Source organism: Berghia stephanieae, chromosome 2, assembly GCF_034508935.2.
Source record: "Berghia stephanieae isolate SIO BIC M18660-M18661 chromosome 2, UCSD_Bste_1.3, whole genome shotgun sequence".
Classification (NCBI taxonomy): domain Eukaryota; kingdom Metazoa; phylum Mollusca; class Gastropoda; order Nudibranchia; family Aeolidiidae; genus Berghia; species Berghia stephanieae.
In genome coordinates this window covers 30,056,502-30,062,097 of record NC_088361.1, presented here as the reverse complement: position 1 = coordinate 30,062,097, position 5,596 = coordinate 30,056,502, and the positions used below count along the sequence as shown (strand labels likewise).

Below are 5,596 nucleotides of genomic sequence, written 5' to 3'. Positions count from 1 at the left end.
CTCTTGGATTTTGAACCATTAAGAGATTGGTTTTGTGACAATTATTTCCTTTGTTAGAAATTCAAGACTTTTAACGGGTACTGCATTAACTTTTTTTTTTTAATTAAAAAAAAAAAGCTGAGATTATTCAAAATGCTCCAAATTCACAGAGGCAAAGTTTCCCTTGAGGCAAAGTTACCTCAAATGTCTGTACGTAATTATTATAATGAATTGACATAAACGCTATAAGACTTTAAACCCAAACTACCGTTCAGATGGACTTGGCTATTCTCAAGTCAGGTCTAGAAAAAAAAAAAAAAAAAAAAAAAAGATCTGGCACCTTTCATAAACACTTGTTCAGATCTTTATCTTACACCGGTGCTGGCTCGTTGGATTCTAAATTTGATATCTGGAAAAACAAGATACGGTGGTTTGTAATTGTTTTAATCGTTATGCTAATAAAATCACCCGAAACAGTAAAGTTTGTTGATTTTGCTAGTGAAAGGTACTAAGTCAGTCAAAATGATTCTTAAAAAGTACCTTGTCATTCAGCATTCAGTTTGAAGTCATTACGTCCATGGAGCCAGCGTTTTTCCGGTCTCTCCACTGTTGGACGGACAATAGCAGTTACTTGATGCCTTCTGGATAAAACGCTAACAATAAGTCTATAACAGAGTGCTTCCCGCCACATCCACAACAGCCCTATCTACTATCTACACAATCGTTTAGGGAAAGACATCGATAGCACCACAAACGGATACCAGTCTCTTTGCTTGTTGTAGTACTAGTGCTCTCCAAACTGACGTCTGGTTTGTATATATATATTATATATATATATATATATATATATATATATATATATATATATATATATATATATATGTGTGTGTGTGTGTGTCGTGTGTGTGTGTGTGTATGTGTCTTTGTGTGTTGTTTTATTGTGCGTATTTATGATCTATATAAAAAATGGTAGTTTCACATCTTTTTTGAAAGAATGTGATAACAGGTACGTAATTTCCTCAAATACGTGATAATAATAATAATAATAATAATAATAATAATAATAATAATAATAATAATAATAATAATAATAATAATAATAATAATAATAATAATAATAATAATAATAATAACAATAATAATAATAATAATAATAATAATAATAATAATAATAATAATAATAATAATAATAATAATAATAATAGTGTTGATATGTGGTTATAATAATCATAATACTGCGTGATTTAGTTGTTTGCATTGAACACGACGGGGGGCAAATCGTGTGTTTGTCAACCTTGAGTCGGCCATACAATGAAGGAATAGGATTATAATAGACATCACCGTGTGCGTACCTAACCTTCTCTAACCCATTAGGAGGGGGTTTGATTTTTACTCCAACAGAATATGAGCGTTTATATAGCGCAAATATCCGCCAAAATGTGCTTAAAGCCAACAACAACGTTTAACGTGTAAGAAGAGAGATAAAGCATGTAAGGCGCTATTACTTTTATCTGTACCTGATGTGCTTGTGTTTCACTTTAACTTTAATATAAAACTCAACATTTTAAGAAGTATTTTAGTTTGTTTTGTTTGCTTTTTGGGTTGTTTTTTTTTTAAAACTGATTCCATCAACACGACCAATCTTAGCCATTTTATCGTCGTTGAAAAGATTACATTTAGTATGAGTCACGGTGCTTCAATCTATTAATAACTTGACAAAATTTAAATTACAGTGGACAAAATCAACCAGGTGGACGAAGCCAAGAAGCAAAGAGTAATCACAACGATATTTGGCCGTCGCACATCCCAACATAAACAATACTCATGACATCCGCCAGCACTTTTTGATGGTTCCTCTGTGACGTCTTGTTGCTATGCCTGTCAAAGCTATTGACATGTATGCCTTTTTAACTAATATTTTATAGCATGAGCCTTCGGTTCTTCAATCAACATACAGTGCACATATACTTTTGAAAATTGCGTCAGTTATCGTATATTTTAGTATAACTAGTCGAATAAACGTTTAAGTTGTTTTATTTTTGACACGAAAATTTAAAATAAAGTATGTATATTTGCCCTAAAATCAACCGTTGACCGTGAACCGAAGACCCATAGCAACCTTCAGTGTTTGCCTATCACCTGTAGTAAACAGTCCACATATCCTGAGCATCACTCACAATTTTTAACACAGATGATTGAAAAAAGTGCATCGTGTTGTCCGGTTTTGCGATGCTATTCCTTTATCAGTGTGTCAAAATATTGTGATGTAAATGTTGCTGCTCGAAGTTCGAAGAAAGGTGTGAAATTGAATGTAAGCTTCAATTTAATTACAAAAACAGATCAAATGAAAGTTTCGGGTTTCCCCCTTATCAACAAAACAGGATGAATGAAACACCACAGAAGAATGCGATTATGTGGTAGTGGCGTAGTTAAGATGAATAAACAGAACATTGGTTGGCAGGAAATAGTATGCTCCTTTGTAAGGAAGCACGAATTAAAATATGCTAAATATGTATGCTAAAATCTAAAATCGAAGAAACTGCGAGAAGTATTGAAAACACTAAGCTCGAGTTAATCACGGAAGGACTTTGTCAAAGATTTAAAAGTGCATTAGAAAAGGGATCAAATCCCACATTCCCCATAAAATGTGTACATTAAGAAACAGCCAGTCATGGACCAATAAGAACATTAAAAAAATTGATGAAAGAGATTGTCGCTACAAAAGATACAAAGAGACGATCCATGCAGCAAAGAGAAATACATGCACCTAAAACACCAAGTACAACCGGGGTTACGTAAAGAATATTGGAGTCTGTGGAAATCGTGTTTAGTCCTGATGAGTCTGAAAACCCTTGTAGTAACATGAAAAAGTTTTAATCTTGCATCAAACTCAGAAAACCTGACAATAACAGGGTTGGCCCAATGATCGAAATTGTAAGACTCTTGACATCTGCCTATGATCGTGCCACGGCAATATCTGAACAGCTCAGGTCCGTCTTTTCAACTAAGAAACAACTCTTAGCTTGAAAAAAAATAATAAGAGAATGTCGCATATAAGACAAGAGAAGACATGCTCATGAACACCAACCGGTCATTGAAGATATCCGTATAAAGACAGACGGCCATGCAAAGCCCTTCAAAGGCAAAGCTTCCTTCCATTCCACATTTTGCAGAATCATTCCGCAAAACAACCTCTTATTCTGCAATTCCGCATTTACGACTGAAAATTCCGCATTTCAGTCACGGGAGATTTTACTTTAAAAAAAAAAAAAAACAAATTTAGTGTGGTTATATGGTCTTGTTGTAAGACACTCGCTTTCGGATCTGAGCGGTGCATAGTTGAGTCCTTGAAAAAAGGCTCTTTACTCACATTATCTTATACTCATGTGTAAAATGAGTAACTGGCCGTTAACAGAGTGGTGTCTGTCGGATAAAAATATCGCCTAACAGTACTAACAGGCGCCATGTCTCGTCCAACTTGCTAAATGTCGCTATTTGCTAGTGATTCCTTGTAAATCGGTATGAGCACGTTTAGTGGATAGTGCTCTATAGAAATGCTCACGGTCAAGTAAAGCTTTAGTGCCAAAGGCGAAAAAGAGCATGAAGCCATTACAGCCTAGCGTTGTATAATGTGTTGTTTTAACATAATATAGAGGAAGAGTGAGATCTTTTTTATTTTCTTGGATGCAGTGGAAAATGAATAGAACGACTCATAATATAAGACGTGTTCATGGTAAGTTGATTCATTTTGATGTCCAATTCCTCATTTTTACCTTATTTGATATCTCAAAGTCGCGTTCGGTCTAGGAAGGTCTGCAAAGAAAAGCTTGTGACCCAGACAACATTCTATCAAGAGTAATTAAGGAGCTGGCAGAGCAGAGAGCATCGACAACGACAAATGGCTGCAAATTATCGACCAGTTTCCCTCACATGCAAACCAAGCAAAATATTGGAACATATAATTGTCAACCATATAAGGAAGTATGTTGACAAGCATGGATTATTATACGAGCTACAAAATGGATTCGGGCACAAGCGCTCATGTGAGACACAATTACTCAGCTCTAAATCTAAAGACAGGCTGAAAATAGTTCGTCCGATAAAATAACTTATAAAATAATATTACATATACACAGAATAAATTTTACCCTTTTTTTTTTTTTGTTTTGTTTGTCGAATGTAAATGGGAGTGGAACGTATTTTATTCGTGAAAGCTAACTAACAAAGTAAAACGTCTTTAGGGCGAAAAAAATTTATTATTCAATTAAAGAGTTTAAGATTTAATTAAAATTTAATTCCCCCCTAAGCGACCACTACAATTATTATTATTATTATTATTATTATTATTATTATTATTATTATTATTATTATCATTATTAATAATAATAATAATAATAATAATAATAATAATAATAATAATAATAATAAAATAGTAGTAATAATAATAATAATAATAATAATAATAATAATAATAATAATAATAATAATAATAATAATAATAATAATAGCATTAGCAAATAATCATTATCCTCTAAGTCGTCATAACTGTTGTCTTTACTTAACGTGTATTATCTACTGTTTCATCATTATGACATTATTGTTTATAATCTACTACATTATTGTATTCTATTATTGTAAATAATATTTCATTTCTTCAACAAATTATTAGAATGAAACAGTATTTTTCGGTGACAATTAATCTTACAAACAGCAATTCTTTTCAAATTTATTTGGCTGATAATTGATAAACATTATTTAAAAGATTGATTTATTGATAATAGGAAAAAATATTCTTGTGCTGTGACTAATATGGCAAATGTTTTGGACTTGTAGACCTTTGAGCTCTCTATCCAGAATGTAATGTAAGTGTTGAATTACTGTTTAATATTGTTGTTGTTGATGATTATGATGATGATGGTGGTAGTGATGAAGATGATGATGATGATGACGTCAAAAATGACGTCCACAACAACGACAGTGGCAGTAACTTTATCTCACCGTGAAAGCAAATTACAGAAAGCAGTGAATATTTCGCTCCATCAAAATTGGTAAAAAAAAAAAAAAAATTCAAAATCACTATATCAGTAGTGTCAGTCCACTTGGCGAATTGTTTGGCTAAATTAATAACAATCTACTCTGCAGTCAGTGTTGGTTAGATAAAAGAATCCAATAATATTAATGTCATCACCAAATCACACAAAAATAACCCTCATGTATCTTGATTTATTATGGGCAACGTGGGCATCGTATTGTGAAATAACCTTCCTCTTTCCTTAACAATGGGCAGTCCCATCTGTTACTGACGTGATAACAACATGTTTTATCACAAGGAGGAAAGAGATGTGAGAAGAGAGAGAGAGAGAGGGTGAGAGGAAACCGTGAGAACTCCATATTGAAATTCCCGCGAGACAAATGGAGACGAAAAGAAGTCAAGACGGCTGGAGATGAAGTGAGTGGTGATTCGGGAGTCAAGCACCTCTCATGTCTCCAGATCCAAGATGTTAACATTATTATGTCGTACTCTGGAAAAACACATATTTAAAAATTTAGCCAGAAAACTCGTCCTTCAAATATCGATCGATTTAAATGACCCTCGTCTTGGCAAAACTCTCAAACC

At 33.1% G+C, this 5,596-nt stretch overlaps 1 protein-coding gene across 2 annotated transcripts in view; it reads right to left on the bottom strand.

Annotated features, from left to right (window-relative positions):
- LOC144964685 (uncharacterized) overlaps nucleotides 1-5,350 on the bottom strand; it is a 19,566-nt gene extending 14,216 nt beyond the window's left edge. Inside the window, exons 1-2 of one of the 2 annotated variants that reach the window (XM_078899199.1) lie at nucleotides 4,978-5,350; nucleotides 520-785 (exon numbers count right to left, since the gene is read on the bottom strand). The gene's annotated coding sequence lies outside the window, so the exon portion shown is untranslated. The remainder of the gene's footprint in view (nucleotides 1-519; nucleotides 786-4,977) is intronic. The other variant, XM_078899198.1, reaches the window with a different exon arrangement.
- Nucleotides 5,351-5,596: the final 246 nt, after the last annotated feature.